At 46.4% G+C, this 12,940-nt stretch overlaps 1 long non-coding RNA gene across 1 annotated transcript; it reads right to left on the bottom strand.

Annotated features, from left to right (window-relative positions):
• Nucleotides 1-360: 360 nt before the first annotated feature.
• Nucleotides 361-5,091, bottom strand: LOC122687959. The gene is made up of 3 exons (XR_006339280.1): nucleotides 4,490-5,091; nucleotides 2,865-2,938; nucleotides 361-687 (listed from the first exon to the last, which is right to left on the bottom strand). It is a non-coding gene; the product is annotated as an uncharacterized LOC122687959 (long non-coding RNA).
• Nucleotides 5,092-12,940: the final 7,849 nt, after the last annotated feature.

The raw sequence follows: 12,940 nt of genomic DNA, 5'->3' as shown, positions 1-12,940 counted from the left end.
TTGTTACTAATCATTACATTTTTCCTAATTCTAATGATTAAATCACAAAACAAAACTTGGCCCTAAGTATTTGAATTATAAATTCATATGGACTCCAAAAAGAACAGTTTAAACACTTGTATTAATACTCTGACAAGTCACATGATCTTTAGTGATCCGAGGTGAACATCCTAGGGGAGCAGGAGCACATGCAGGTTTTCTCTTGGTGAGTGTTAACCAGCATGTTATTCACTGGTCTTTGGTTTGGGATAATTTCTCAGGCTTTGGGGCCTGGGTATCACCAGAGGTGCCTGGGAACTACAGACTGGGGTCCCCCTCCTCCTCTGCACCCCACCCACCCCTGGCCCCCAGAGCCTCAGATACTGCAGGTGTGTGCAGGATGGGACTCAACATTCGAACTTCAGCCAAATTCCGGGTGCTGCTGCTGCTGCTGGTTCTAAGGAATCAGACTCTGAGAAATGAGTTTAGGGAATGGAAAGAGACAAAAATCAGCCCCTCAATGTTTCTCAGGAAGGTGAATTCTTCCAGCTGCAGGAGAGCGGACAGGCCCTGCCCTTGCACAGGGTCACACTTACGGATGCACTCTGTCTGGATGCCACTCCATGTCAGGTTCGCCAGGCAAGTTCGAGTTGTAGAGCCTTGAACGTGGTAACCTTTTCGGCACCGGAAAACCACCATGCTTCCAACCTGGAGGGAAAAGCCAGCACCAAGCTCAGAGGTGCCATGGACACACTCGCACTGGAAAGCATGCTCCAGGGTCAGGTGTGAACCAGCGTGTACATGTAAAATGTGGGTTAAAGTGTCAGACACAGTTGTTCTTGTTTAGTTGCTCAGTTGTATCCAACTGTTCTGTGACCCCATGGACTGTAGCCTGCCAGGCTCCTCTGTCCAAGGTATTTCTCAGACAAGAATACTGGATTAAGCTGCCATTTCCTTCTCCAGGGGATTTTTCTAACTCAGGGATCAAACCCACGTCTCCCGCTTTTGGCAGTGTTAGACACAGTACAGGTTGTTCAATGGATCATGTGATGTCTTAGATACGGTGACTTGTGATTATTTAGAAGCAGTTTATTTAGTAACAAAAGTATGCTTTTTCTCTTTAGTTTTAGCCTTATCTCTTTAGTTTGTGATAATTTTCTTTCCTTTTCTGTTTTTTTCCCCTCTGCTAGTCCTATTCTGGGCTTCCCAGGTGGCTCGGCAGTAAAGAGTCCACCTGCCAATGCAGGAGACCTGGGTTCGATCCCTGGGCTGGGAAGATCCCCTCTAGGAGGAAATGGCAACCCACTCCAGTATTCTTGCCTGGAGAATCCCGCTGGACAGAGAAGCCTGGCGGGCTACAATCCGTAGGGTCACAAAAGAGTCAGACTTGACTTTGAGACTAAACAACAAGTCCTATTCTAAGCAATTAGTGCTTGTTAGCAAGTTACTTTCCCACTCCAGTACTCTTGCCTGGAAAATCTCATGGATGGAGGAGCCTGGTAGGCTACGGTCCATGGGGTCGCTGAGTCAGACACAACTGAGTGACTTCACTTTCACTTTTCACTTTCATGCATTGGAGAAGGAAATGGCAACCCACTCCAGTGTTCTTGTCTGAAGAATCCCAGGGACGGTGGAGCCTGGTGGCCTGACGTCCATGGGGTCGCACAGAGTCGGACACGGCTGAAGCAACTTAGCAGCAGCAGCAGCATGTTACTTTAGCACTTGCAGGAACTGGCTTGGAGACTGATAAGGACTCCACCATAGAATCCTCCAGAACTATTCTTCTGATGGTCTCAGTCACCTCTTTAAAAGATGGCATCTGGGTTTTTAAATGATTAGTAAATCTTGCCTTGGGTCCAGCCTGTTATCTGGGGTAGTGTAACTACTCTGTCATAGGGGAAGGGTGGGCCACCCCTCCTGGTTAGCTTCTCACAGCAGATCACAGGACTGCATCACTGAAAGCAATCGTCATGAAGGTTCACTTCCTACAGGCCACATGCAGGCAAGTTAGGGATCACTGAAACCAGGGGTGACCGCAACTTGGGTTTCTCATGATGAGTTAGTGAGAACGCCCACATCTTCTATTTTCTGGTGTTACAGTGTGTTCAGCATATGCCAGAAAACGTGACCTGAAGCTGTAAGGCCACACACGAGACCCTACATAAAGTGCGCTAGATTTAACCCGGGGACCTGTGAGGCTGTCCTTGCAGAGTGAAGCAAGGCTGTCAGAAAGGAGCCAGTGTAGCATCAGGGCAATCAAACGAGGACAGTTTGCACTTCAGGAAAAAGGAGGAGAAGTGGCTGAAGAAAAGGGACTTTTATTCTCAATGAATGGGAACGGTAACTTGAAAGTAGTGTGTATGTTTAGCTCTGGCTTTCAAAGCTATCTGATCAGAGAACCTGAAGTCACTCAGTTACTTAAGATGGTTGAAACATTTTATTTCAAGCTTCTTTACTTTCCATTTTTAGGTGTTTCTCTGATATTTGTGTTAACATAAGTGTTAATGTACTTTGAAGGCATTTTCTTCTTCTGTTTTTGTCTCTGGGATTTAATGTTATTCACCTATTCTATCTGGTCACCAAGTGGAGTCCTCTTATGTGAATCAGTGGCAAATCACCCTCATTTGAGATTTGCTGGGTCAATTCAGCAGACAGAAAGAAATATACATGCTTTCAAATAGAAATTTATATAGCAATTAATTCTGTGTGAATCAGATACAGTTGTCTCAGTTCTAACAGTTAACATAATAAGCAGAAATCCTCTCTGAATGGACTATATTTGGGCAAATGTAAGTTGAGTCAGATATGTACATAGACTCATGTATATTTAAGTATCAATTACATTTTGACATAGAGAAAAACATAGTAAAATAAAAATGGAATACCTCATATCCTCCTGAACTCTTCTGTATTCCAAACTATGGAGTACCAGGGTCTGGGAAGGTGTTATGAGCAGGATCTGAAACTCACAATTTAAAAAAAAAATCAGAACCAGATATGGTTATTACAGGAATTCTAATATTTTTATTAAAAAGCCTTTCAAAAAAAGATTAAAAAAAAAAAAGGCCTTTCAGAATTCAGAAAATTGTGTTTTGACAAGTGGGCAAGATGTTTTGCAAGAAAGTTAAAAATTAAATTGCTATTTTCATCTTTTTTCTGACTTTTTTAGATGTTAATCTTTAGTGCTTTATCAGACTCTAAATTTCTCTGAATATTATTTTCTATGTCAAAAGAAGCACATTCTTTTCCATTCTGTGGTTTAATTTTTCTCTACTGACATACTCGGTTGGTTAATGATATATAATCTTCAATAATTACCTATTATGACCTTTTATTTTTTATTGATTTAATTAATCGCCATCTCATTTGGTCATCTATTATTCTAAATGTCTTAAACTAATTTTCCTCAAGATTTCAAAATCGGGAATATACTTAATGCTTCAAAATATAAGCATATGGTAGACCAACAGTGATATTTTTCTAAAAAATTGTACTACTTCAGCAATCACTGAGTGGCTTCAGTATGTCAGCTCTCCAGCTGCTGATGGGAAAACAAAGTGGATAACTTCAAAAAAGTGTGCTTTCAAGAGGAACTAACCTCTTGGGAAGAGAAGAAAACATTTTTTTTTTTTTTTAGTTTTTCAGAAATAGCTAAAGTAAAGCAATAATTTTAGTCCAATGGCAGTAAACTTTAATTATAAAAAGCAGTGTTCCAAAGAAATCATTGTTGACACCGTATTTTTAAGTAGATATTTACTTTCTTAGAAAACAACCAGGGATAGAAGTCATTCCCTGCTTGCTGCGTGTGAGCAGAAGGCCCTCTCACGCTCGGGGAAGCAGGGCGCGCAGCGGCCGGCCATCACTTGCTCAGTCTGCAGGGCGAGGTGGAGCGAGGCTGGGAGTGAAGCAGGGAGGGTTCTGGTTCCTCTGTCACTGACGCAGTGACTGTCTACCAGTATAATTTCTACCTGAACCCTTCCTATGAGACAGAGATTTAGTCTAAAAATGAGGGGTTTAGGTCACATAGAGAATCTCTTTTAACTTGTAAGTTTCACTTCATGTTGGAAGGTCAACAGAGCACGCGTGACCCTGTAGCCCTTTCAGCCCTGGCTGACAGAGCAGGTGGTTTACTGGAGGTGGGGGTGGGCTGGGGGAGAGGATGTCAGGCACTGAAGTGGGGGCCCTTCTGGTGCCACGGCAACAATGAGATCTTCAGCAAACTGGTCTTTCCCCTGAAGATCGTGGTTGTCAGCTGACATGGGCAGAGGGGGGCTGCCAGAGTCAGTTGCCAGCTGACATGGGCAGAGGGCTGCCTAGGAGCTGTTTTTAAATGACTGTCACATCAATTCCAAGCTCCGCGACAGGATTTAAAAGAGGCTGCCATCAGCATGGCTGGTCAGCACCTGCACAGAGCATCTCCCAGGAGAGCATCACCTGTGTGCCCACAAACGCTCCAGCTTTAGAATGAAATGCCCTCTCCCCACCCCCAGGGCTGTCTTGCCATCATTACCGATGCAGGTGGGCTGGACGCCACTCCAGGTGCCGTCTGCCTGGCAGACTCTCCGGGACGACCCCACCAGGAGGAAGGGGGACTTGCACTGGAAGAAGACTTCAGATCTGTAGGTGAAGTTCTTGCCACTGAGGCGCCCCTCAGCAGGGATGCCGGGGTCCCCACAGAACACAGCTAGAGAAGACAACCAGGAGGTCAGTGCACAGTCTGTGCCCCTGGGTGAGGTTAGTCTGTTCAACTTGTCTAACTACTTTCCATTAAGTCCTCCCATTAAGCCCTGGGAGGCCCAGTGGGTAAAGAATCAGCCTGATATGCAGGAGACGCACGTTCGATCCCTGGGTAGGGAAGATCCCCTGGAGAAGGAAATGGCAACCCACTCCGGTCTTCTTGCCTGGAGGAGCCCATGGACAGAGGATCCTAGAGGGCTATAGTCCAATGGGTCACAAAGCACATACACACATTAAATCCTTGGGAATCAACGATTAAGAAAAGGACAGAATCTGCCCTTGGGCAGCGTGTGTCACACGTGGAATCTTTAACCTGTTGCCCCCTGGGTACAAGTTCCGCAGGCTCTCCTGCTCAGACTGCAGCCCGAGGTTTGTGTGCCGTGGTTTGTGCTCCTGAGGACTTAGCAGGCACTGGGGGACCTCGCCTCTCCAGACCCCCCGGCCTTCGCAGGAGAGGATGGCGGGCTGGGAGAGCTGGAAGCCATGGGTGCAACTGTAGCTGATGCTGGTGCCCCAGCGGAAGTCCGTTCCTTCCACCTTCCCGTCCTGGACCGGAGGAGGCTGGCCGCACGTGACAGCTGTCAGAGAGCAAACAGGATTCAACATTCTGGAGTTTCCGCCACAACACAGCTCTCCAAGGCCTCACATTTTAATTTTATCTGCATTGCAAATGACACCTACAAGGGGCCGAATTTTTAATAGTCAAATTACTGAGGAAGACAGCAAATCAAAATAATAAAACTTTTCTCCAATATTTCCTCATTAATTTAGATCAAGTCTACAAAAGCAAAGTCAAAACATGTCACACCATGAAAGTGGAGTAAACAACAGTCTCAGTATGTATAAGACCAAGTAAGAAAGAATGCTATTTCACTGATATCTTTTTATGTGTGTCTGACTCATTGTGACCCCATGGACTGTAGCCCCCCAGGCTCCTCTGTCCATGGGGATTCTCCAGGCAAGAATATTGGAGTGGGTTGCCATGCCCTTACCAGAGGCAAATCCAGTCATAATGTGGTCCTATGACATGACTACAAACGCTTGAGTTTATATACACAGATGGTAAGAATTTCTGTATCTGTACTTTTTTCTCTATATAAAGATAGCATATAGTTTCCAAAAGACAGGCTGCTGACGCACTTGCTGCAGAATTGAGCACTAACACTTGCGTGGTTAGAGAAGACCCTGTAAGAAACCGCTTTGCCAGGGCTGTGTCTCATCCAGGGGCTTCGAGGGAGAACACTCTTCCCAGGAGTGAGCGCCCGCTGGTGCTGGCATCTGCCTGGCCCACTCCAGCCATTGTTCTGCGACGCCTGGTTTAAGAGCTCCCTGAAGACCCAAGAGCTCCGAGACTTCACACTGGAGGAGGTTTGCCGCTGACAGTGGGCATGGAAGGCAGCGGGAGAGGAGACTCAGCCATATTTCCTCCCCTGCACTTTCTCACGGGTGCTCACACCTTCTCACGTGAGAAAGACACAGACCCAACCACACGTGCACGCCCGGAAGCTGGACATGGGCCCTCCTCTTGCCATCCACCTTCCCTCCATTTGTGCACTCATTCAACAGAGATTTCTGCAGAACCCCTAATGAAGACTGGGGGAACAGTCTAGACAGGTCGACGTCGGGTTCCAAGGCCCCCAGGTGGGAACGGTGATGAGTGACGTGACTCCAGGCAGTAGTGGGCAGGGTGGCCAGCAGGAGAAGAGACAGGTCTCATCCGTGAGGGCCGGGTTGGCTGTGGAAGGGTTGTTAATCCAACAGACACTAAACAGAGGGACAAGATCTACCCAAATGTATCTGAAGTCCAGAGAGCAGACATTGTAGGGATAAGCACGTGGACACGCTCACTGGACTAGAATGCTCCCAACAGGACTGTGTGAGCTGCATTTAACACCCTCTTAGCACCTGCACATGGCTGCACGGTGTTAATAACTGCAGCTGGGAAGAAGGACATGAGACAGGGCTCCTCACCCTCTGACGGGAGGAGACCAGGATGCACCAAAACCGCCCGGGCCGGAGGGCGTAAACAGGGCCCTCGGGGTGGGGTCTCCTCTGACCTCACAAGACTGTCCACACAGGACGCACCCTCCTCCTGAGGGTTCCTGCTACTCCAGCTCCCAGCTCCTCCCCCTTCCTCGTCTGACGACGATAAGGCGCCCCTTTCTCCTGTGTGGTCACTGCCGGCCTCCACGCCCTCTCCTGACCCGGCCCCTCCTGCCCAGCTGAGAAGGCCTGCAGCTCGATCCGGAGCTGGTGGAGACACTCACCCTGCAGATCAGCCCTGGATCAGCGATCCAGCAGCTCCCCGAGACGCCTTCTGCCTGCTCACTCTCTCCCTGGAAAGTCCACCGGCCAAGTGGGGAACCTCCCTGTACCCCCTCCTCATGGTGGGGCTTCCTTAGTCTCAGCGCCCGAGGCCCACTGGCATCAGGACACTGGCGGTCTCTGCCACTGTTCTGCCCTATCTGATGATCGGCTCTGACCCGCCTCTCCAGCCCCGTGATGACGGCCACAGACTCAACACAGCCACGCACACCGAGAGAGAACTGGGTTCACAGCACCGACTCCAGAGTCGTCCCTGAAGCCCGATGTCGCCAAGACCTAACCTGCGACCCGAGAATTTACTACAACTCTCTGTGAGTCAGTCTCCGGGCTGTAACACCAAGATTAAGGTAGTAAGAAAAGGAAGTGATTTAATATTTGTGAATGAGTTTACAGGAATGCTGAGCACATAGAAGGTCTACACGGATGCTTGCAAACTAATGTAAAATGTTAGCTCAATAAAGAGTCTCCATGTGTGAGTGACGCACAAGAGAAGCCCCAACACTCGCCTTTGCAGGTAGGTTTGCTGTGATTCCAGGTACTGTCCTTGGTGCAGCGGATGGTGGGGGACGTGGCGGGCTCCATGGTGTAGCCGGGGTTACACTGGTAGCTGACCGTCTTGTTGAAGGTGAAATTGGTCCCGAACTGGATGCGGTTCGCCAGGGTCCCTGGGTCTCCACAGCTGATGACTAACCAGCAGAGAACAGACACAGAGAGACACAGCATCATCACGGGATGACTGACTCCTGGTTTCTGTTTAAGGGACTCTCCTTAAGCTGCTCTTCAGAGTGACGACGCCGTGGCTGAGCACAGTGATGCCAGCCTCTCTCTGGGGGGCAGTTTCGCTGGCTGGCCGTCAGGAGGCTGCATGTTTGGAACCGCTTATTTCTACTCCACTGGTGGTCGGCTTTGTGGATGACAGCTGTCATCCGCGTTCTGTCCTTAACTAGATGTCATGAAGGGTCACCCCACAAAGTCAAGGACAGAGACACAGGCTGAGATCAGAGAACCAGGCTCCTGCACCATTTCCCTTCAGACTAACTGGTCTACAAAGAGAATGAACCTTGCCTTTTCTGAACTCAGTTTTATAATATCCAACCCAACCAGTCAGGCAAAGCATTTTTAACCATATAATTGAGAAAGTGAAGAAAAATCTAGAAGTGCTTAGAAAGTGGTCCTATTAGCAAACATACATGTGATATAATCCTTTTTCCCTAGGGGTTAAACAATACAGCCCTCTAAAATCAGCTCCTTTCTCCCAGTCCAGTGTGAGTCGCTGTGGGGACTGGGTCTGGCCAGGCCGGGGCCACTCACGCGTGCAGTCGGGGGCCGTGCCGGTCCAGGTCCCGTTGGCGGTGCAGTGGCGCGTGGTCAGCCCTGAGGTCCTGTAGCCGTCCCAGCACGCATAGACCACCGAACTGGAGAACAGCACGCCATCGCTGCTGACGATCCTGCCGTGGGCGGGCGTCCCCGGGTTCCCACAGGACACAGCTGCGGGGAGACAGAACAGCAGCGGGAGACCCGTCACCGCGTGATAAACTCGAGAGGTCGACGGCCGTCTACGTACTGGACCGCGCATTTATTTAAGAAATCATCAGAAGGACACTGTGGTCCTGCCCCACCCCCACATCCTCTGCCTGCCTTTTGTCTGTAGAAAAACTGTAGCCAAACAATGAATCAGAGAAGGGAGAAAATGAAAGCAGTCCAACAAGACAAAATAAAGAGTTTAGTCATAAGTCAGGGCCTTTAACAGTTCCTCCTCCAGGACTGTAGATAAAACTGTGAGCCGTGTCCTGTGAGCTCTTGTGCAGAAACGGAGACCCCTGCCAGGTGGAGACGTTAACTCCACCATGAGCGGACTGCAGCCGTGACACAGGCTGCCACAAGTCTCAGGACCAGCCTCGAGGAAATGGGGACAAACTGGTCCTGGAACTGAAGTCTGACTGCACTCAAAGAGCCAGATGACGCTGGTCAGACCACCGACTACCAACCTGAAGATGACCGTCAGAGCTGTCTGTGATGTTTCTGCATGAGGCTCCCTCCTCCTGTCTATAAAAGCTCTGTATTTGGGCTCAGTTGTGTCTGACTCTTTGCGAGCCCATGGACTGTAGCCTGCCAGGCTGTCTCTGTCCAAGGGACTTTCCAGGCAAAAATACTGTAGTGGATTGCTATTTCCTGCTCCAGGGGATCTTCTCCACCCAAGGATCAAAGCTGAGTCTCTCTTGTGTCCTGCATTGGCAGGCAGTTCTTTAACGCTAGTGCCACTTGGGAAGCCCACAAAAACTCTAGCCCCTGACCGGTTTTGGAATGGGCCGCACCTTAAATCTCTGCAAATGACCACAGTGGTGTCATCATGTACAGGCCTGAAGACTTCAGCGAGGATGGGCAGGGTTGCAGGTCTGCCCTCTGAGTATCTGTCAGGTACGTTCTTTCCTCAGCAAACAGGGAAACTCAGCAGCTTCTGGGTGTGTATCAATGTGATGATCTCAATCCTTTACGGGTTTTTTGCCTTTTTTCATTGAACCCATTTACCATAAAGATGGTTGCTTTTCCTGCTTAATCCTCCCACAATAATAATGAACAATAGACATACAAAGAATGTGAATTCTAATGCCAACAATGTATCATGAGTCCCTTTTCTGAGAATGATCAAAATATTTGAAATACTCTGGCCTATTTAGTTGTTCCACTTTCAAACTTAGCCTGTAAACAAATACACACTCTTCTTAAAAACATGGAAGAAAACAGATTGCAAAATAAAAGCCACTATAATAGAAATTTATGAATTCCCTATCATATTATGTTAAAAAATGCACATACTCTCAGATTAGACTAGATTTTTAAAAATTTTTTAATTCCAATTATTTATTTATTTTACTTTACAACATTGTATTGGTCTTGCCATACATTGACTTGAATCCGCCATGGGTGTACAAGTGTTCCCCATCCTGAACCCCCTCCCTACTCCCTCCCCATCCCATCCCTCTGGGTCATCCCAGTGCACCAGCCCCTAGCATCCTGTATCATGCATCGAACCTGGACTAGATCTTGTTTGACAAAAAGTATACTTGTTGGTGCTTTTACGCCTGTGCCTATGCTTCAGACATAGCATAGCTAGCTATAGTATAGCTATAGTAAAGAACACGCTTGTAATGCAGGAGACCTAGTTTAGATCCCTGGGTTGGGAGAATTCTCTGGAGAAGGAAATGGCAGTCCACTCCAGTATTCTTGCCTGGAGAATCCCATGGACAGAGGAACCTAGCAGGCCACACAGTTCCTGGGGTCGCAAAGAGTCAGACACAACTGAGCAATTAACACTTTCACTTTTCTACCTCAGCTATAACTAATCAGTTACAACCTTCTTCCCTGATGAGTCTGCGTTTGGATTTACAATCCCTTCTAACACAGATCGTTCAGTGGTTTCTTGGTTGACATCTGAGATGAGATCTATTTACCAGTCCTGAGGCAGACGATACCTAACATCCTCTAAAGCTCAGAGTCCTTTGACGGCTGTGACATAAATTAAAGTTTCACTCAGCAAAAACCCAAGCCCCTTCAAGAACATTCCTCCACCCCACAAACACTGACCCACTGCTTCCTCTGCACGGTTACTGCTCACAGGCGTGGGTGCAGACCTGACACGGCATTTGTCCGCATACACGGATCCCACCTGCGACAAGAGGCTCCTGTCACTGCCTATCATTCCCGCCACATCTGCTACTAAAACCTACGAGCAGTTTCCAAAAGTGACCTGTGAGAGACTCATGCCGAAATAAAGCAGGTGACTGTGGAACATACTCAATTTAATTTACAGACAGATGTATTGTCAGTAAAGGAATGTCCATCATAATGATGACACCCTGATGTTTATAAAGTCCCCTCTAATATTGTATTTGATATAGTCAAATTCATGGTTAACTTTTTTTTTTCCTGACAGGGATTCTTTCACTGATGATCATGCCTATAAAAGTGTAAATTAGAATCAGGGTCAGCATATCTGTTTTTATACCAAGGTCCTGAGGTTTCAAGGCATACAAAGACTGACACTTAAGCAAAACGACAGATTACATTTTAAGGATGATAGAAAACAAGATATTTTGAAAATTACAAGTTAAAATTTCTTTTTAAATACATCTTTTTAAAAGTACATTTAGTTCCTCCTTTTCATAAAAGATCATTGTCTTTTACTCAATTTTTAATATGGCAGAAAGTGAAGAAGAACTAAAGAGGCTCTTGATAAAAGTGAAAGAGGAGAGTGAAAAGTTGGCTTAAATCTCAACATTCAGAAAATTAAGGTCATGGCATCCGGTCCCATCACTTCATGGCAAATAAATGAGGAAACAGTGGAAACAGTGGCTGACTTTATTTTTCTGGGCTCCAAAATCACTGCAAATGGTGATTGCAGCCATGAAATTAAAAGATGCTTACTCCTTGGAAGGGAAGTTATGACCAACCTAGACAGCATATTGAAAAGCAGAGACATTACTTTGTCAACAAAGGTCCATCTAGTCAAGGCTATGGTTTTTCCAGTGGTCATGTATGGATGTGAGAGTTGTACTATAAAAAGAGCTGAGCGCAGAATTGATGCTTTTGAACTGTGGTGTTGGAGAAGACTCTTGAGAGTCTCTTGGACTGCAAGGAGATCCAACCAGTCCATCCTAAAGGAAATCAGTCCTGAATATTCATTGGAAGGACCGATGTTGAAGCTGAAACTCCAATACTTTGGCCACCTGATGCGAAGAGCTGACTCATTTGAAAAGACCCTGATGCTGGGAAAGATTGAGGGCAGGAGGAGAAGGGGATGACAGAGGATGAGATCGTTGGATGGCATCACCGACTCAATGGACATGGATTTGGGTGGACTCCGGGAGTTGGTGATGGACAGGGAGGCCTGGCATGCTGCAGTTCATGGGGTTGCAAAGAGTCAGACACGACTGAGCAACTGAACTGAATAAGATAGCATCATCAGTTCAGAAAGGCAGCATCATACTTATTCCAAATACACACTATTGTTTACTAGTATCAATATTGTTCACTTATCATACTATATTAGGATGATTGCTGTTAAACTGAGTTAGTAGTAGGTTTGAATCTCTGCTCATACAAGTTAAATCAATGTGAGTGATCAATTCGAGTTCTCAACATGTAGTGTCTTCACTATAAAATGGATAAAAAAGATAATTGCTCCCTGTTGTAAGATTACACATGTGCATGCATACTTTGTCTGGTCTGACTCTTTGTTACCTCATGGACTATAGCCCGCCAGGCTCCTCTGTCCATGGGGATTCTTCAGGCAAGAATACTGGAGTGGATTGCTGTTTCCTCCTCCAGGAGATCTTCCCAACCTAAGGATTCAAACCACGTCTCCTGCATTGGGTTCTTTACCACTGAGCCACCTGGAAAGCCATACTAAGTGCAAAAAATGCCACCATCTTGTATAGACATAGTCCTATTAGTATTTTTCTTTTCATTATCATCACTTTAATCACATGTCCATTACATGAATAAAGGTCAACTTTATCATAATCTCCTGGGAAGGAGGATTAGGAGTTACCCCAAAGATGTAGTTATGTTTACACAACTTGGTAAGATATATCCATTTGAAAAGCTAAATCAGTGAGCCTGTGATTCGAAGACTAGATCTTAACAAAAGAAAACATGATTTAAAGTGATGAAAATAGTTATCAGAAGTTTAAGGTTTTTGATGCTTATGAATTTTTCAAATATTTTTCTTTTGTAATTCATGATCCCATTTTTAAAATTTATTGAAGTATCCCATCAGGATCTAATATTTTTTTTAATAGATTCAGAGAAGGTAAATTCATTAGGAGGGGCATGACCTTGGTCAGGGGATTGAGTACATAGGTCATGGCTAACCTTTGTGGCAATGAAAAGTTGCTGA

Source organism: Cervus elaphus, chromosome 32 (genome assembly GCF_910594005.1).
Source record: "Cervus elaphus chromosome 32, mCerEla1.1, whole genome shotgun sequence".
NCBI classification, from domain to species: Eukaryota; Metazoa; Chordata; class Mammalia; order Artiodactyla; family Cervidae; genus Cervus; species Cervus elaphus.
Note: the sequence above shows the minus strand (reverse complement) of the source record. Positions and strands in the feature narration are given on the sequence as shown.